Source organism: Arachis hypogaea, chromosome 14 (assembly GCF_003086295.3).
Source record: "Arachis hypogaea cultivar Tifrunner chromosome 14, arahy.Tifrunner.gnm2.J5K5, whole genome shotgun sequence".
In the NCBI taxonomy this organism is placed as follows: Eukaryota; Viridiplantae; Streptophyta; class Magnoliopsida; order Fabales; family Fabaceae; genus Arachis; species Arachis hypogaea.
Genome location: NC_092049.1, coordinates 98,892,006 through 98,914,153, shown reverse-complemented (window position 1 = coordinate 98,914,153; position 22,148 = coordinate 98,892,006). Strand labels below are relative to the sequence as shown.

At 37.8% G+C, this 22,148-nt stretch overlaps 1 non-coding gene across 1 annotated transcript; it reads right to left on the bottom strand.

Moving 5' to 3' along the window:
• Window positions 1–348: 348 nt before the first annotated feature.
• LOC112745596 (small nucleolar RNA R71) lies at window positions 349–457 on the bottom strand. Its single transcript, XR_003173515.1, has one exon. It is a non-coding gene; the product is annotated as a small nucleolar RNA R71 (small nucleolar RNA).
• Window positions 458–22,148: the final 21,691 nt, after the last annotated feature.

Here is a 22,148-nt window from a genome sequence, read left to right as displayed (position 1 = left end):
ACCATGCCTACCTCTAACTTCTATGGCACAAGTATCTCTATACCTTCCATTGGAACTAACAACTTTGAGCTTAAGCCTCAGTTAGTTCCTCTTCTGCAACAGAATTGCAAGTTCTATGGACTTCTACTGGAAGATCCACATCAGTTCCTAGCTGAATTCTTACAAATCTGTGACACTGTTAAGACCAATGGAGTGAATCCTGAAGTCTACAGACTTATGCTCTTTTCTTTTGCTGTTAGAGACAAAGCTAGGATATGGTTGGACTCTCAACCTAAAAAAAGTCTAGACTCTTGGGAGAAGCTGGTCAATGCTTTCTTGGCCAAATTCTTTCCTCCTCAAAGGATGAGCAAAATCAGAGTGGAAGTTCAAACCTTCAGACAAAAAGAAGGTGAATTCCTCTATGAAGCTTGGGAAAGATACAAGCAACTGATCAGGAGGTGTCCTCCTGACATGCTCTCAGAATGGTCTATCCTAGGTATCTTCTATGATGGTCTTTCTGAGATGTCCAAGATATCATTGGACAGCTCTGCAGGTGGATCACTCCACTAGAAGAAAACGCCTGCAGAAGCAAGAAAATTCATTGAGATGGTTGCAAACAACCAATTCATGTATACCACTAAGAGAAACCTTGTGAACAATGGGACCCCTCAAAAGAAAGGAGTTCTTGAAGTTGACACTCTGAATGCCATATTAGCTCAAAACAAAATCTTATCCTAGCAGGTCAATATGATCTCTCACCATTTGACTGGAATGCAAGCTGCAATTGGCAGCACTCAAGAAGCTTTTTCTGAAGTAGAAACTCAAGATCTTGACAAACCCACCATGGAGGAGGTGAATTACATGGGAGAGCCCTATGGAAACACCTACAATCCCTCATGGAGGAATCATCCTAACCTTTCATGGAAGGATCGACAGAAGCCTCAACAAGGTTTCAACACTAATCAAGGTGGAAGAACCCTGAATAGGTTCAACAACAGACCACCATTCCCATCTTCTCAGGAACATATGGAGACCCCTAAGCAGAGCCTTTTTGACTTAGTCACTATAGTCTCCAACCTCTCTAAGACCACTCATAATTTCATAACTGAAACAAGATCCTCCATTAGAAATTTGAAGATACAAGTTGGTCAACTGAGTAAGAGAATCCCTGAGACCCCTCCTGACACTCTTCCTAGTAACACTGAAGTGAACCCAAGAGAAGAGTGTAAGGCTATCACCACTGAGGACAAGGCCGAATCTGGAAAGATTGGGATGGCGTTGAACATCAGTGAGGAATACCTCACTAGGCGTTCAACGCCCGAAATGGCCAAGAGCCTGGCACTAAACGCCAGTGAGGAGGTCCTCATTGGGCGTTCAACGCCCCAGCTGGCACAGAAGCTGGCGTTGAACGCACTGGGCGTTCAACGCCCAAACTGGCAAAGAACCTGGCGTTGAACGCCAGGAAGGAGGTCTCTCATGGGCGTTCAACGCCCAACTTGGCAAGAGAACTGGCGTTGAACGCCAGCAATGATATACCTACTGAGTGTTCAATACCCACTCAAGAAATCCCTATCCAAGAATTGAAGAAAGCCAAGGCTCATATAGAGACCATAGAGGTTCCCTTGCATGCACTCCTGCAGTGCATAAGTGTTGCTGAGTACTCATCCTCTGATGAGGAGGAGGACACTAGGAAAGAGCAAGTTGCTCGGTACCTAGGAGCTCTCATGAAGCTGAATGCTAAGCTGTTTGGTACAAAACCTCCAATGCTTACCAAAGAACTAAATGCTTTAGTTTAGCAGAAGCTACATCAGAAGCTTCTGGATCCCGGATGTTTCCTAATTCCTCATGCCACTCTCTATAAAAGAGAAGTTGGGAATCTTTGAGGTACAAGTTGCAAATATCTCACTAGAGATGGCAGCCAAATTAATGAAGAAAGCATATAGTGTAACACCCTAATATTCAGATCCTTATGCTCGAGTCATAAGTCAATGATATTATGGTGGTACGACTCTTAGGTGGATTTTTAATACATAGTTTACAAGTATAATTGAAAGGAATATTAATTGAGAAGCCTGAAATTAAGTAAAATAAAATCACGAAGTCGTATTACTCACGTAACGACAACTAAAAGATAAAGCATGAAGTTAAAAAGTGACATACGATTGAAGACATAAAGGAGAATAAGAGAAAGACAGTATATAGATATATAACATAAGTAAATAGCCACTAGTCGCGGCCTGCGAAGTTTAGGCTGGCTAGGGTACAGTATGAAAGTAGTTGACAACAGTATTTCCTAATCTCTCCCAAAAGAAACATAACAGCCCCTATAGGCAAGTTCAAAAAAGTTCAATACATAATGTAAGCTTTTCAAAATAAAGGTAGAGAGATTCTAAGCAAAATATAAAATGGAGAATATAAAGATCTTCGCCATCTCTCAGATGAACCACAGCTCACTTATGAGCACCTGGACCTATATCTGAAAAACAAGAGATATATACGGAATGAGAACCCCCGACCCATGGGTTCCCAGTACGGTAAAAGTGCCAAATAAATACAATGCATAGTAATAAAAAATAACTAAGCATCCTAAACTTCCTTTCACCAAATATTCACCCTATGTTCTCACTAGTCCATACACAGGAAACTGTCATAAGGGGATGCTAAATCTAATTCATATCTTTCATGCTTCCCGGCTTTCTAACTCTCCAACAAATCAGAATCAGAATTATAAGCCAAACTATCACCAGTTATTTTGTCTCAGCAATTCTATAGCGTTACCTCTTAGCCTCACCTGGAGCAAGTGAAATCACTTCACTGCGTCTACCCAGGGAGCTTAAATTATCTCAATATCAACCTGGAACAATGAAATCACTTTACTGCGTCTACCCAGGGAACTTCAAATTAACTCATTCTCTACTTGGAGCAAGTGAAATCACTTTACTGCGTCTACTTAGGGAGCTCAATTACCTCACTCAATAATCATCATCATTATTCAATTACATCATCAACTCATCTCATCAAGAATAGCCCTCAGCGTCCACCGACACCAGCATGAGGGACCTCTCAGTTGTACAAACACAAGTAATACAGGCAAGTAATACACAATTAAAGTACAAGTAGAACAAGTAGCACATAATCAGGTAACATAGCATATATGATATAGCAATCCAAAATAAATAGGCAAACCCAAACAATTCAAATATATGCAAATGATGTATGCCTGTCCTATGGCTAATGATATCATCTGTCGGTTATATAGCCAACTCGACACGTCCTGGTAGCTAACCACAGACAGAAACACCCATCACGGAGTAAGTAGGTTTGAGCTACAACCCCCTTGCTACTACCCGCTCAACCTAGAGCCAGTGGAATAACCACTACTGTGGCTACTACCCAGGCGGGTGTTTAAAAGCTCAACCTGGAGCGAGTGGAATCACCACTACTACCGCTACTATCCAGGCGTCACAATCTCTGACCTGGAGCAAGTGGGACGAACCACAACCCTTGCTACTACCCGGGTATCTCAAGCATTCATTCATTTATTCCAAATCAATCATCATCATTATAAAATCTTAAACACTGACCTGGAGCAAGTGGGACGAACCACAACCTTTGCTACTACCCAGGTATCACAAATACACATTCATCCATAATTACTCTTTATTATTACCAATTCTCAAATAATGACTCAGAGCAAGTGGGATGAACCACGACCCTTGCTACTACCCAGGTATCTCAAATACAGATTCATCCATAATCACTCTTCGTTATTACCAATTCCCAAACAATGACCCGGAGCAAGTGAGATGAACCACAACCCTTGCTACTACCTAGGCATCTCAAATACGCATTCATCCATAATCACTCTTCATTATTACCAATTCTCAAACAATGACCCAGAGCAAGTGGGATAAACCACGACCCTTGCGTCAACCCGGAGAACCTCTATACTAACCAACCTGGAGCAAGTGGGGCGCAACCACAACCCTTGCATCTACCCAGGAGGTACATTCTCATATACCCAGGAGAAACCAAGGAAGGGATTCTAAGCTCCCACCATCTCGGTGGTGGACGATTTTACAATACCAGGAAGAACAGGGAAGGGGATCCTCACCTTCCTTCATTTGTCTAGGCTCGCACTTTCGAGAAAGAGAGCTCAAGATAAAATAATCATTCAAAGTCATATTTTCATTTCTAGCCATAAATCAATATTTATCATAGCCATCTGGCTCATAACGTAACCCATAACCAGCCAATAATCATTATCAAATACAGCCCTTCGCCTCACGGCATACACCACACTTCCATCATCACCCTCAGTAACTCATACAATCATCATTACTCATCATTCATCATTGATTCTCATTTTACTTCATCCACACGTTACCACATATCCTAGCTTCTTTCCATTAGTAGGCATACTATAAAGATTTAAGACTTAAAGGATGAGAATGGATGCTTAAAAGTCTGAAATTCAGCTTTAAAGACTCAAAATCAACTTTTGCTGAAAACAGAGTCACGCGTGCGCGTTGCCCACGCTCACGCGTGGATGGCTGAAAAGTAGAGTGATGTGTGAGCGTCGCCCATGCGCACGCGTGGGAGTCAGAAAAGCAGAGTTACATGTACGCGTGGCTACGGTTTGTTCCCCACGCACAAAATCAGCGCAATACCCGCACAACTCTCGGGAACTTTGGCTGGGCACTTGAATCAATACATTGACGCATACGCGTCGGCTAGGCGCACGCGTGAGAGGGTAAAAATCGTGAGTGACACGTGCGCGTTGGCCATGCGTGCGCGTCGGAGTACGTTTTACCAAAAATTTTACTAAGTTAAAAAGCTGCAGAATTACATTTTCAAACCCCAAACTTCCAACGCACATAACTTCTTCTACAAAATTCCTTTTTCAACCATTTCTGAACCGTTGGAAAGATCTTTGAATAAACTTTCATAAAAATCCATTTTCAAAGAATTCCAAACTCCGTGGACCAAGTTACAGACCGCCAAAGTTGGTCAAAAATAAGTTTTTTACCAAAACATAGAAATCACCAATTTTTCTAATTTCCACAAGCCAAATTCATTTTCACTCATCCAAATAACTACAACCCAACCACATTCACATAATTACACTCAATCAAACCAAACCTACCTCCTCTACACATATTCACGCAAAATTATCAAATTCCACACCTCAATTTCTCAAACCATATTATTCAATAACCAAACCAATTATTCACACATTCAATATTTAAAACCCATCCAATCTCTTATATCATCACACAATACACATATCAATTTACCTTCCTTACCTCTTTCCGGCCTCCAGCCCAATTTCAAGGCCTCCGACCCAAACTCACAATTTAAATGCATATTCCACAAACCAATATTAATTATTCAATTCATCAAATTCTCAACACACCAAATATACAGATTCACACAATTCTCAACTCAATCATCAATTCTCATTACATAACAACTATACATATTAGTATCAACCATTTGCACAATCCAAACTTAATCCTATGGGCATCTAGCCTAGGAATTCTCATTACACCACACGGTACTTAAATAAAACTTAAACCGTACCTCTTTTAACCAAAATAATTGAACTTCTTCTTGAGAGTCTCTACCAATCCTTAGCTCCAAGCCTCACCAAAGCACCTCAAGCAATATCAATCTTCCAATTGTGCACCAAAATCACCCAATACTCTAACATAATCAATTTTCACACTTATAATCAACCTAGGATTCATGAAATTGATAAATCACAAGGGTTTGAGTACTTCTTACCTCAGCTCATATGAAATAGGGATAGAACCTACTTAGAATCCATGTCAGAGTATCCCTAAACAACCAAAATCACAAGATTTTAACACTAACTACCCAAAAATACGTAATAGTGGGGAATTTCGAAAACTGGGCAGAGATGAATGAAATAATCACCACAAAACTTATATATAACTGTAGAGGATGAGAAGAGCAACGCGTGGCCACAAACGGCTCGTCAATCGGAGTTCCGGATCAAAATTTATGGTGATTTGAAGTTTGATGGAGATAGAGTTTTCTCTCTTCTTCCTCTCTTCCCCATTTCAGCGCCCCAAACCCTTTTCTTTAGGGTAAATGAGCTGAAATGCTCATAACTAATGTTTATATATGTTGGGTCTTGGGTCCATTGGACCCGGTTCACTTGGTTTAGTCCGTTGGCCCAATTTTGGGCCAAAACCTCTAAGATTAGAGTTTTAAATCGTATTTTAAATATTTCTATCTTCCCAAATTATAAATTCTTATTTCTTAAAATTTTTCACTTGTAATTAATTTTCTCAGTTACAGTACCGGACAGATCACAGCCAGTACTGCCGGTCAAATTTTCACTGCGCGTTTTTACGCAGAAAACTATGTTTTCCAACTCAGAAAAATCCACGGAGTCCAAATATCATATTTAAATTATCAAATTCTGATTGCTAAGTTTTCCAACTATATTCCCTCCTATTTAATTTATTATTTAATTAATTACGGTTTGACTGGGTTTTACATATGGCTTAGTAGAGGATGTCTTGGTGAAGGTTGAAAACCTTTACATCCCTGCAAACTTCATTATCTTAGACACTGGGGAAGATGAGGACGAATCCATCATCCTTGGAAGACCTTTCCTAGCCACTGCCAATGCTATCATTGATGTAGCTAAGGGAGAACTGATTTTGCAACTAGGGGAGGATCACATCTTGTTCAAGATGCCTCACACCAACTCTCCCTTTGAGAAAAGAGAGATAAATGTGCAACACTTAGTGTTCCAACCATCTCTTTCAGTCAAAGCTTTACTAAGCCCCCAAACATCAATTTTAAGTTTGGTGTTAGGCAGCCATTAACAAGCACTGAGAGCAAAGGTACTAAGAAGAAAGTACCTAAAGACTGAAGGGACAAAAAAGTCCCAACTAAAGGCCTCTCACCTGGCATGAGAGTTGTCTTCACCAAGAAGCCAGTCATACCACATACAATGAGTCGTGTCCTATCTCTAGAGCTTGTGGAGCTCATTCATGAGAAGACAGGTAGAAAGTTCACTATAAGGGACAAAATCTGAGCCCATATCCATCTCTGTAAGGAGCTAACCATCAAGCTAGTGACGTTAAAGGAGCGCTTGTTGGGAGGTAACCCAACCATAGTTATTATTTAAGTTTTTTCTTTTAATATTTTTTATAATTATTTTCTTTAGGATCATGATCATGTGAATTAGTCAGAACAGAGACAGAAAGGTTCAACAATAAAAATAGAACACCCTGGATGGAGTGTCTTGCTGGCATTGAACGCCAGCTAGGGAGCACTGGTTGGGCGTTCAACGCCTCAAATGGCAGCAAAGCTGGCATTGAATGCCAACTATGGGCATAATGCTGGGCGTTCAACACCCATGCAGAAGGCAGAGAATCTGAATTCCTAGCCTCTCAGGACCAGTGGGTCCCACATCATCTTTACCTACCCCACTTCTTCCCTCTTTCTTTTCACACTTTCCCATACACTCTTTCCTATAAACCCTAGCCCAATCACATCCATATCACTTCCCCAAAACCATCATAAATCCCACTAACCCCCACCCACTTTAAAATCAAATTTCCCTCCCATTTAACCCACCCATGACCAAAACCAACCCTAGCCCACTCCTATAAATACCCCTCGTTCTAACCCTTCAATACACACACCTTTCATACACATCAAATCCCCCTTGTCTGAATTGCCTTCTCCCTCCTTCTTCTTCTATTTTCTTCTTCTTCTACTCCATTCTTCTCTTTTGTTTATTTTTGCTCGAAGATGAGTAAAGATTTTATGTTTAGTGTGGGAAAGGCGTTGCTTTTTGCTCTCCATTACCACTTATGGCACCCAAGGTTGGAGTACCCTCTACAAAGAGGAAAGGAAAGGCTGTAGCCACCACCTCCGAATCTTGGGAGATGGAGAGATTCATCACCAAAGCCCACCAAGACCACTTCTATGAAGTAGTGACAGAGAAGAAGGTGATCCCTGATGTCCCTTTTAGGCTTAAGAAGAATGAGTATCCAGAAATCCGAAGAGAGATCCGGAGAAGAGGTTGGGAAGTCCTAACCAATCCTATCCAAGAGGTTGGGATCTTAATGGTGCAAGAGTTTTATGCTAATGCATGGATCATGAAAAACCATGACATTAATGTGAACCCAAATCCAAAGAATTGGAGCACCATGGTCCGAGTGAGAATCTTAGACGTTAGTCTGAAAAGTGTGAGGTTGGCGTTTAACTTGCCTTTCATGCATGGAGACCCACATCCTTACTAGAAGAGTCAACTTTGATTAGAGACTAGATCAAGTGCTCTCAGTCATCTGTGTGGAAGGAGCACAGTGGAAAGGGGATTCCCAAGGCAAGCCCATTCAACTAAGAAGGCTTGACCTCAAGCCTGCAGCTAAAGGACAGTTAGAATTCATCCAATGCTCTATCATTCCTACTAGCAATTAGTCAAAAGTGACCATTGACAGAGCCATCATGATTCATTGCGTCATGATTGGGAGTGAGGTGGAAGTACATGAGGTGATACCCGAAGAATTGTACAAGATAGCTGAGAAGTCTTCCACCAAAGCAAGGTTGGCATTCCCTCACCTCATTTGTCACCTATGCAATTCAGCTGGAATTGTCATAGAAAGAGACATCTTCATTGAGGAGGACAAGCCCATCACTAAGAAGAGGATGGAGTAAACTAGAGAGCATGCACATAAGCCTATGCAATCGCCTCAACATGAGATCCTTGAGATGCCTCAAGGGATGTATTTTCCTCCTAAAAGCTATTGGGATCAATGGCATACTTTCATGGGAGAATTAAGCTCTAACATGAATCAGTTGAGGATGGAGCATCAAGAGCATTCCACCATCCTCAATGAAATAAGAGAAGATCAAAGGGCTATGAGGGAAGAACAACAAAGACAAAGGAGTGACATTGAAGAGATCAAGCACTATATTGGATCCTCAAGGAGGAGGAGTAGCCGCCATCATTAAGGTGGATTCGTTCTCTTAATCCCCTTTTTTTATGTTATTTTTTTGTTTTCTGTATGTTTTATTGTCTGTTCTCTTGTTCTTGTTGCATGATCATCTATGTCTTAAAGTTATAAAATGTTCCATATATCTCTCTGATAAACCCATATTTTATGATATATTTTGTGCTCAATTTAGGTGATTTATTCAATCCTTCACTCACTTATTCATGAAAATTTCATGGTTTTACTTTCCCTTCCTTATTATGTGATGTATGTGAAAAAACATGTTTCCTATGCTTTAAAAATGATTATTTTAATTACCCTTTATTTCCATTCGATGTCGTGATTCGTGTGTTGAGTAGTTTCAGATCTTCTAAGGCAGGAATGACTTAAAGGATGGAAAGAAAACATACAAAAATGGAAGGAAAGCACAAAACAGAGTTTTTGGAGAAACTGGCAGTGACGCGATCGCATGGACGATGCGGCCGCATGCCAGCGTGAAATGGCAGTGATGCGACCGCGTGATTGACGCGATCGTGCGCCTTAAGCGAAACGCATATGATGCGGACGCATGACTGAAGCGACCGCGTGATAAGGAAAACTCCAGATGACGCCACCGCGTGACCCACGCGGACGCGTGACAGAGGCCACGCACCAAAAATGACAGAAAATCCTCATAGCGATTTCTGAAGCCCTTTTTGGCCCAAATCCAAGTCCAGAAGGCACAGATCAGAGGTTATGAAGTGGGAGAATGCATCCATTCGAGGAGAGTCTCCAATTATTCACTATTCATGATTTAGATGTAGTTTTTAGGGAGAGGTTCTCTCCTCTCTCTCTCTTAGGATTAGGATTTAGGATTTTTCTTGCTTTCATGATTGCCCCTTTTTATCAGGTTCAACTTTCCTTTTAATTAATTATTTTCTCAATTTGACTTATGAACTTTTCTATGTTACAGATGATTCTTTTAATTAATGTTAATTGAGGTATTTCAGTTTATTATTGCTCTCTTTTATTTATGTTACTGTTGCTTCCAATCTGAAGACATTTTTATTCGAATAGATCTACTTTTTTTCCTTTTGGTCTTGGTTAAGAAATCAGTAACTCAGGAGTTATCAAACTCAACATGATTGATAATTGTTACCTTTGCTAATTGAATTGAACTTCAATAATCCCAATCTTTTCTTAGGAAGTGACTAGGATCTGAAGATGAAACTAATTAGTCGCTTGACCTTCCTTTGCGTTAAGTAAAGGTTAACTAAGTGGAATTAAGATTCAATTTTCATCATCATTGATAAGGATAACTAGGATAGGACTTCCAATTTCTCATACCTTGCCAAAAGTTTATTTTACAGTTATTTATTTATTTTACTTGCCATTTAAATTACTTGTTCTTCATCTTCAAAACCCCAACTTACAATCTTCATAACCAATAATAAGAACATACTTCCCTGCAGTTCCTTGAGAAGACGACCCGAGGTTTAAATACTTCGGTTATCAATTTTTAAGGGGTTTGTTACTTGTGACAACCAAAATATTTGTACGAAGGGATTTCTGTTGGTTTAGAAACTATATCTACAACGCGACTATTTTTATAAAATTTTTTACTAGCAAAAATCCTAACGTCACTCTCACCTTATTTAAAAGAAAATTTTATTTGGAAAGAATTGAGAGATACATGAATTTCAAGTTATATAATAAGAATAGTTCAATTATCTTGATGTGGTGGCATTGCTTTTGTTTTCTGAATGTATGAATGAACAATGCATAATTGAAGTTGGAATTAAGAATGTTGGCTCTTAAAAGAATGATGAAAAAGGAAAAGTATTATTGGTAATCTGAAAAATCTAAATAAATTGATTCTTGAAGCAAGAAAAAGCAGCAAAAAGAAAAAGAAAAAGCATGTTGCAAAAAAAAAGAGAAAAAATATATATGCATGCGAAAAAAACCAAAAGAAATAAAAAGCAAAAAAAGCCAAAAGCTCTTTAAACCAAAAGGCAAGAGCAAAAAGCCAATAACCCTTTAAACCAAAAGGCAATGGTAAAAGGATCCAAGGCTTTGAGCATCAATGGTTAGGAGGGCCTACAAAAAACAAAATCTTGGCCTAAGCACTTCAATTAAAAAGTTTCCCTAACTATATGCTTGTGGTGTGAAGATGTTAAGTAAAAAGCTTGAGACTGAGCAGTTAAAGTCGTGATCCAAAGAAAAAAGAGTGTGCTTAAGAACTCTAGACACCTTTATCTGTGGATTCTAGCAAAACTGAATCATAATCTGATTTTAGTGAAATTACTAATCTATCCCTCTCATCATCATTACCACCATCACTCCCATCCCACCCATTTCTTTTCCCTAATCTCATTCCTTTGTCACCATCCATGTCTACACCCAACCTCACCTATTGCATCATCATTGTCACTCCCACCCCACCTCTTTCCTTTGTCCTATTCCATCTCTTTGCCACCATTCCATTCTACTGCCCTCACCCACTAGCATTACTATCATCTTTATCACCACCAATTGTTGAACTTTCAAAAAATACAAGGACACTAAAAGAAACAAAGAATATAAAAGCAGAAAATGGTACCATGAAGGGAAGGGCTAGAAAAGAGGATAACAACATCACAGAACATGGAGAAGCAAATGATGGGTCAATCACGACGTTGTCCAAATGAAGGTAGCGTTACTCACGGATACAAGAGATGGCAGAGCTTAAGGCGTGATAAATCGTGAACAGTGGAACTCGAGGCTCGGTGAATCGTAGATAGCATAGCTCTAAACACAGAAAATCACAAACGGTTAATGGTCATGCGCGGTTAATGGCGGATGTCAGAGTAAGAGATTGGGTGAAAAATAGAGACATTGTGAATAGTAAATAGTGAATGAGAGATTAATTTAGGGTTTATGGAGTGTGATTGTTGTGTTGTATGCAGTGAGAAAGACTTAGGAGTAGTGAGTGAAGTGGAAATTGGGGTTGTGATAGTGGAAGTGGTAGTAGAGGTGTGGGTGACAGATGAGGTGGACTGGGGATAGGGTGACGGGCAGAAAATTGCCGATTAAGAATTTATAGTGAAAATAGCGTTGCAAGTACAGTTCTTAACCGACGAAAAATCCGCTTATAAATTTAGAAAGAATTGTCATAAATTGAGAATAAATTACTGAGAGTAGAACTCCCAGGTCGTCTCCCAACGAGTTGACAAAAGAGTGCTATTTTATTAGTCAGGAATTTTCTGAGAAATTTTAAGAGTCGGAGAACAGAAAAATAAATGAGTGTAAATTAAAGCAACAAAAATTAGCAAGAGAATTTATATAATCAAGATAAAAAGCCTTGACTGGGAGAAGATTAATTGGAAGTTCTATCCTTGTTGAATTTTCCCAAGTGTAATAGTAAAAGGTTGTTATTTTTACTTAGTTAACCTTTACCGAATAAAAGAAAGTCAAGTAATTGAGCTAACTCTGATTCACAAGTCCTAATCCTCTCCTATGGAAGGATTAGCGTTAGTGACTCGAGAGTTAGCCAACAACTTCCAATTAAAATTGACACTTGAGCATTCCAACTCAAGGGTCTCCTTTTAATCAACTCCCAAGTCAAGTTGGGAGTCTACTCCATTGATGTGAATGCCATTTCATAAACCATAAAAGGAAATAAAAAGAAGACATGATAAACTAAATAAAATAATAACTGAAAATCAATTAAAGGTAAAAATAATTCTTTGCATTAATAAATTCCAAAATAAAAAAATATCCATACTTAAATCTGAACAGGGTTAATGGGTGATAAAAAGAGTAAAGGGATAAGGAAACAAACTAGAATAATGGAAACTTCAACGGAGGTAGTAACTCTTCTCAATATCCAAATCAAGAGCATAAAACTCTACAACTATGAATGTGAAGAAAACCTAGAGGAAGTAGTGTTTCTTCTCTCTAAGATTCTGATCTAAAACTAAAAACTTTACGAATGAGAATGTGTCTTGAGTCTCTGCTTGTCCCCTGGCTCTAGTCTGTGTTTCTGGGCCAAAAACTGGGTCCAAACTCATCCCAAAATCGCCCCTCGCGTCTTCTGCATTTTCTGCATGTGGCACCCGTCACGCGTACGCGTCAGTCACGCGTACGCATCGATGGTCTTCTTCACGTGTCACGCGTACGCGTCAGGTACGCGCACGCGTAAGCCATGCATGCACGTCGATCTTCGCTGGTCATCTCCTTTTTTTCTTGTGTTCCTTCCATTTTTGCAAGCTTCCTCTCCATCCTTTGAGCCATTCCTGCCCTATATAGCCTGAAAACACTTAGCACACAGATCACGGCATCGAATGGTATATAAGGGGGAATTAAAATACATAATTTAAAGGCTTAGAAAGCAAGTTTTCAACCATAGAACAAAATTGGGAAGGAATTGTAAAATCATGCAAATTGTATCAATAAGTATGCAAAGACTTGATAAAAACTACTCAATTGAGCACAAGATAAACCATAAAATAGTGGTATATCATAGAGGTATAATGGATGAAGGATGAAAAAAAATGTTAATAGGTAATGGTGATGAGAAAAAAAGGGTAAAATAGTAATTTTATAAGAGAAGACAAGGATAAATTAGTACTTTCATGAAAATTTTAACAATTGATCAGGGAAATTAACTATTGACCAAACATTTAAATTATTTTGTCAAACTAAATATATTTTTTGGGGGGTCCTTTTGTCAAAAATAAATGTTGCAATCCCTTTCGTAAAAAACAGAATCTTTCGAATTCCAAAATGGGCTATTTGCTCTTAGATTAATATGCTTTTTTTATTAGAAATTGAATGCGTTTGTAAGATCCGAAAAAATATTAATTAGATAATAATTAACTGATTAATTAAGAGTGAGTTAGGAGGGTTTTAAACCGTTCAGACTGGGTTAAAAATTTTAAAATTTATAATTTGGAAATTTATCAATGAAGATTTAACTTAGAAAATTAATTAGAGTGCAAAAATATAATTATTTGTAGAAAAATGCATACCAGCGTTATAGTTAACTATACAGGCTTAAGTCTATTCAGTACTGTGTATGAGAAAAATAAACATGTAGGATTAACCAAACCGGTACTGCGTATGAGAAAAATAAACATATAGAATTAACCAAAAAAATATATAGAATAAAAAACCAGAACACTTATCTTATAAATTTTGGCCATACCAGCGAAAGGACAAAAATGTCTCTCACCCATTTAGATAAAACATGACTCATCCCCCTCACTTGCAAAATTCCATTCAATTCCCATTAAGAGCGAGAGAAAGCCACGAGAAAGAGAAGAAGAAAAAGAGAACTTAAAGCCCTAACATGATTTACATCAACGTTCAATTTCACTTTTCTCTCAAATCGGAGTTCCGATTTAAGACCCGTTTGCGGCCACACATTCATCTCATTATCATCTTCGATTCTATCTAACTTTTGCGGTAAGTACTTGCGAAAACTCTAACCCATTTTTGTTTTTCCCACTAAATTCACGTTTTGGCAGTGTGAGGTGTTGAAGTTTGTAATTTTGATATTTTTAGGAAAAGTCCAAGTACAACTTCTAGCAGGATTTTGACCCAAGAACATGTAGAACGAGGTAAGAAAACTCTTTTTCTTTGATTTTTTCCAATTATATGCGAAAACCTAGCTTGAAAATGTGTAATATTGATGTAATTAAATTGAGTAGAGTTGCTTGATTGATTTGGTGCGGAATGTGGGTCGCTTGATTGGAGGAGGATCGGCTGAGGCTTGGTCATGGTAATTAAAGCTTGGGTTTGATCAAAGAGAAAATTGAAGGGATGTGAAAACCACCATCAACGAAGGTACGAATTTTGGTTTCGGATAAACACTATTTAACATTATGTGAAAACCTAAGTTAGATGACCTTATGCTATTATAGAATAATTGATGTTGTTGTTTGATGATGGTGTAGTTGAATAATTGAGGTCGAGTGCTTGTTGAAATGTTAATATGTTTTAGTATGATTGTGTGGTTTGATTGATTATTGATGGTTGAATGAGAATTGGGCCAGAGGCCATGATTAAATGAATGTTGGTAAGTTTGACAAGGATTGGCTGTGAAATGTTATTATGTAGATGTGCATTAATTGTGTTGTGGTATAATGGTTGAGCTATATGCATCGATTTTATTGTGGTATGATGTTGAGCTTGAAATTATGTAAATTGGAAGTGGTTAATTGATAATAATTGGTTGGTTTATTTTGGTTTTTGAATGAAATTTATGTAAATTGGAAATAGTTCATTAATGAAAATTGGTTGTTTTGGGTCTTGAATGGCTAGGATGTAATTTGAGAATTAGTATTGATGATTGAGTGTAGAGGATGCCTAAGATTAAGTGTTATGGGTGTTAAAAGAGGTGAATTTGAGAAATTACAAAAATGAATTCTGAATAAATTTTTGGGTAAGTTAGTGATTTTAGCCAACATCGACGGGCCATAACTTGGCGCTCAGAGCTTGGAATTGAGTGAAATTTATCTTGAATTAAAATGGAGAATGTCTACCTTAAGACGGTTGAAGAACAGAGGTAAAAAAATTTTTATAGCAAACATTATGGATGTTTGAAAATTGGTGTTTAAAACTGAATTTTACAGAGTTTGCCGAATCGGTGGCCAAACTAGGTTCTACGCGTACGCACGATGCCTAGTTTTTGCAAGGCCCATTTTAGGTTCCGCATGTAACAACCCAATTTTCAGTATATCTAGATCATACCTAAAACTGAGTGCTACTAACTTTTCTTCCAAATTATTATCTATTATTTATTATATGAGTCTAATTCATTGTTAAAACGTAGTTATTTTGCGAGGTATTTTTTTTTTGGAAAACGTTTGGATTAATAAACGGAATCATTCATAATCAATTCACAAATAATGACAGGTAAAAATTTTATAAACAACTACACTTATATATATATATATATATATATATATATATATATATATATATATATATATATATCTTAAGCAGTTAGTAACATTCAGTTATCCAGCCTTTATTAGAGTATAGATCTCAGATGAAATACCCTTAGAAATAGCTGGATAATAACTATATACATATATATACATACAACATTCCAAACCTTGACCTATTCAAGAAGACCTTAAGCTGGTGTTCAGGCTAGCCTAGACTCTATACTCACCTAATCCCTCTAAACTACAAAAGCGAAGGAAAGTACATTCTAGGTCATCCAAACTTGGGTCAGGTTGAACGTCATCAAAAGGTGGAATATCCTCTACTACTCCTTTGCACGATCGTATGTCATCGTGGAGAAACTCTCTGATGCTTCATTAAGTATCCATATAATAGGAACCTTGTACAAAGGATCCAGGATAAAGTTCGTAAATAGACGGGGTGTAGACGTCGGCTGGTCTCAATAGTATAAACATATGAACAGGAAAACCAATTCTCATTCTAGACTCAAAAGACTACCAAGAGCAGAATCTTTTTTGTGAAATGATCACTCGCAGGTCACGAAAGGATACTCCTGCCTCAATCTGAAGGAAAAAAGGAAGGGGTAAGAACTGGACAGTTCTTAGTAAAGTCGGGCTAATTAGTCATGTTAATCACTTCCGTTGTTATGTCAGATAATAAAATATTTCAAAAGTATATTTATACAGTAAACAGAGAAAATAGAGAACGTAAAAAAATAGAGAAAACAAAATACAAATAGAGGAATAGAAGAAATAAAGCACAACACAGAGAATATACAATAAAGAACAATGCACATAGAAGAATGATGCATGTCTAGTCCTAATGCAGGCAATGAGCTCATTAGTTAGTTGTTAACCCACTCCCGCCGTTACCTATAACACCCTACCACACAGAGCTTTACACTATAGTCATAAGTCAAAGGTGGTGAGGTATTACGACACCTAAAAAATATATATACATAGTCTTTCAAGAAATATGATATACTAGGAGCCCGGGAAGAAAAGACATAACCAAAAATCCCCATCACACTCGAACGTCGACGATATACAAAAATGACAGAAATATTATACGTGTATATATATATATGTGATTCAAAAGGAGATACATACCAAATACTAGTCCCGACCTGATTATGCATTTCAGCATTAAATCCTTCCAGGTATCAATCAATACTCAATTAGCATCATCCAATCATTCAATTATTAACATCTCATCAAGAACAGCCCTCGGCGTAACCATCGCCAGTATAAGAGACCTCTCAATTGTTCAAACAAATACAAAGCAATACAAGAGAGAAAATCCTCAACCCCGCTTGCCCACCATAACAAGAGAGGGAATCCTCAACCTCAACTTGTCTTTCACAGCAAGAGAGAGAATCCTCAATCTCAACTTGCCTATATGTGAGCGGGACAAAGCTACCGTACTCACCATATCAATCCAAAACTCATTTCAATCCAACATAATCAAGCATAACCAAAATTAGAATTAATAATACAGAATTAATCCAAAGAGAATCCTCAACCTTCTATCTAACTCTCCGGTGCGACATGAGAAGGAATCCTCCACTTCAAACTTGTCCACCGCAACAAGAGAAGGAATCCTCAACCTCAGCTTGTCTATCATAGCAAGAGAGAAAATCCTCAATCTCAACTCGCCTTTACATGAGGGAGACAATGCCATAGTCCTCACAACATCAATCATAATGCCTTCTGAATTATAATCACAACACGAGAGAGGGAATCATCAACATCAACTCGCCTATTCATTCCAGGATACAGTGCCCACCACACTCTTGGGATATAGTACCCACTACACTCTTGGGATATAGTGCGCATCACACTTTTCAATCATAATCCCCATTCACATAATCCGGAGGAAATCCTCAACCACCCTAATATGTTATCAATTTATCAAGCTTAGGTTCGTTAATCCCTATCTTTCATCAATTATCAACTCAATAAAATTGTGAGAATGATAATACCACCGTACACACAGCAGGCAGGACAAACCACCATCCATGCAACTAAGTCATCTGGTTTAACCAAGCATTTATCTAGGAACAAATCACTTTAATTCATTCTGTACACTTACATTCATTCCAGAGCTCAAAAATTAGGTCTCGGACCTTAATTGGGGTTTACGGAAGGTTACAAGCTTATTGGAAAGGCCAAACAGTTAAAAACAGAGTTCAACTGTAAAAATAGGGCTTGTGTGTACGCATGACCCCTATGCATATGCACAACTTGCAAAATTCCTGGGCATGCATACGCTTGCCCCTCGTGCGTACGCACGAGCATCTCTATCCATTTTGTTTCGTGCATGGGAACACATACCAGAATTTATGGTTTTCTGCAACACTTGGAATTTTCAATTTTTAAGCCCCAGTTTCAATATTTCATAACTTTCTCTACAAAATTCTATTTTCCTTTATCTTTAGATGGTTTTAAAGATCTTTTGACTAGTTTTAATTTAAGATAAGCTTCATACAAATCCAAGTTTTGAACACTAAGTTATGGCATGCCGAAATTGGTCAAAATTTAAGTTTTACCAATTTCGCCAACTTCCACCTAAATTCAATTCAATCCAATTTCAAACCATTCCAACACCATTTCTATGCATCCCAACACTCATTTAATCAAGTCCTACCTATTCCACACCTAATCAAACCACTTCAACATAATCCATCCAAATTTCCAAATTTACCTTAACAAATTAAACTATCAAGCCAATCATATAATGATTTCCTCATCAATTCAACAACAATCAACTTATAGCACATTCATTACTTACCGTGACTTACCATATAGGGGATAACTCACCCTATGTCGGCCTCTGGGTTAAATTTCTATATCCATTGCCATTATAGGCATTCATACTACACTAAATCAATTAATGGATATCCAATTTCATTCATTCAATAATAAAACATTCATCATCACCCAATTCACAAAATCATGCTACAATCACAATTGATCATCAACTTTTTTATTCAACGCTAACCAAAAAGCAATTAACCTAGGTTTTCACATAGTCTTACATCATGCCTACTCAAAACTAAAATTTGTACCTTATTGACGGCAGTTTCCAACTCTTGAATTTCCTCCTCCAATCAACTTAAACTTCAACCAATGGTACCAAGCCTTCGCCAAGTATTTCCAAAAGTAAGCCAAGCTCCAATTCTGTAATACCAACTCAACTCAAGCTAGCCATCACTCCTATTCAATCTAATTAATCAATTTGTTCACATTTTAAGCTAGGATTTCATACATAATTAGGGAAAATCAAAGAAAAAGAGTTTTCTTACCTTAACCCATATGAAATAGGGATGAAACCTACTTAGAATCCATGCTAGAGTACCCGTAAGGAACCAAAATCACAAGATTTCAACATCATGTATCCAAAAACGGGAAACAATAGAGAAATTCAAAAATTGGGCAGATATTTTGGATTTATTCACTACAATACTTACATAAAAATGAAGAGGGATCTAAGAAGAATACGTGGCCGTAAATGGCTCGTCAATCGGAGTTCTGGAGCAAAAGTTATGGACAAATGAAGTTTCATAGAGTTAGCATTTGCGCTCCCTTCACTCCTCTCTCTGTCAATCCGTGGCTCACTTACCAAATGGAGGGGGATACTGAAATTTCATTAAGTTATGAGTTTATATAGACGTGGGCTTGGGCTTTGGGCCTAACATGGGGCCAGTTCAATACTTTTAGCCCATTGGCCCAAATTTGGGCCAAAACCTTTAAGATTAGTATTTTAATTCATATTCTAATTATTTTCACTTTTCCAAATTATAAATTTTAATTTCTTAATCTCCTTTGTTCTTATTTAATTTATTAATTAATTATTTATCATTTTTCTGAATTTTACATCCTACCCACTTTAATAAAAATTTTGCCCTCAAAATTTAGTCACATGTAAATAGGTGGTGGTAATCCTTAACCAACGACCTTAACCACCAGAATTTTCTTTTCACGAAATGTTTCACTCCTAATACCATCAACTATAGTTGAGGTTCACTTCAAAAGTTTTAATTCTTATCTTCAATCTCCACTCACACTCAAACTTAATTAGGTTATTAAGGCGATTCATTCATCACAACTATACCAAGTCAATGCTCCCGCAAGCTTCTGCTGTGCTACTCTTATTCACCCACATCAACTAAAAAAATCTCTTTGAATCCTTTTATCTCTCTAATTAAATGTCATTGATCATTTAAAACCAACGTAAATCAACTCTTAAACGTTCACTCCCATTACAATTCACCTTTACCGAGTTTCAAACAAAAACCTCGGGCTACTACCGGTCCTTCTAACCCTTCTTGTAGAATTCTTGGTAGTCACTTCTTGCCACTGAACTCTTCTTTGCATAATCTTCCACCACGTTACTCTTGTGAACTAACTCCAGAAAACTCCTAATTTCCGTCAGAACCACCGTACTCATTTTATCATCTCCAACACCGTGTCTATTACCACCTCCATTTCCATTTCCAACTTGTTGTCCCAACTCATCAGTAGTAGCATGCATAGTAGCAGCCATATTCTCTAGAGTAGCCATAAAGCGAACCAAATAACCTCGCTCATGTCTACGAGATGCTATTTGGGTCTGATCCATACCAAACAATTGATATTAAGGTGATCAGTCTTAATATCTCAAGTCTAGTACTTCGAATCTCCAAAGGTATGTTCATGAATATTTATGTTATATATGTCAAGTAGACATCCTAAATAGCATATACACACAATCCAGAGTATGTTCAGAAGCATAGTTAGTCCGTCCCTCAGGCTCTACGAGAACGAACTACTCTAATACCATAATATAACACCCTACCACACAGAACTTTATGCTATAGTCATAAGTCAAAGATGGTGAGGCATTACGCACCAAAAAGAAAATATATATACATAGTCTTTGAAGAAATATGATATACTAGGAGCACGGGAAGAAAAGACATAACATCGCATCACACTCAAACATCGACGATATACGAAAATGACAGAATATATATATATATATATATATATATATAATTCAAAAGGAGATACATAACAAATACTAGTCCCGACCTGCGAAGACAAGGCTGACTAGTAAGTATAATACAACCCTAAAAGATACCAAATACAACTTGCTTCTCTAAAGTCAATTGTAAAAGGGACATACAATTACAATATACAAAAGTAGAGAACAACATCTAAATACAAAATAAAAACCCAAAAGACAATCTTCATTTCTGAGAAGAAATCGACACGCTTAACGAGGTGCGTTGTGTAACGACCCAATTTTCAGTACGTCATGATCATACTGAAAACCAAGTGTCACCAACTTGTTCACCTAATAGCTAACTAAATATTTATTATTAAGCATGTAATCGTATTAGCACGCGAATCAAATTTTCGAAAAACTAAGATAATTCAGTAAGTACAATAAAATAACACAAACATCAGAGACAGAGATAATATACATCATACATACTATTTACATATATATACATGTATTGTCATATGGGTTTTAAGTTAGCATACAACCTTTCATATCTGGTTACTATATACATGATCAACACTCCAGGCCCTGGTCCATATAGGAAGCCCCTAAGCTGGCGCTCGAAAACTAGCCTAGTCAACTATATACATCCTACTCTCAGTAAGTCTAACCAAAAGTGAGAGACTAAACACAAAAGATAGGCTATCGCAAAAACTCCCAAAATGTCTCATACTCAGCTCTCCAGCATCAACTGTCATCAGAGGAGTAAATCTCGAACACATCTGATGGGGAAGGAAGGAAGGGGTAAGAACTGGAGAGTTCTTAGTAGGGTCGGGGGTAGTTAGTTTAGTCAGGATTACCACAGCTTAAGTAATTCACAACGAAACATACAAGTGTCACAAAGAAATATCTAGTCACCACAATTCAGAATAACATTAAGGAATGTATAAACACAAGAAGACAATCACAAATAATTTCACAGTGTCAAGTAAAATGCAAATACACAACAAGGATGATGCATGTCTATTCCTAACGCAGACCATGAGCTCATGTGTTGGTTGCCTACCCACTCCCGATATTACTCGGGCACAAGTCCCAAATATGGCTTTCCAGATGCATACTGTGTGCTTATAAGTCTTAAGACTAGGCCGCATACAGTGTGACTTTCAATGTGCTTACATCTGGAAAACAGTTCTCAATATGTGGGCGTCCCCACTACACATTTGGCACTAAGGCCCAAACAAGGTCGCATCTGCTCTCCTGTGGCAG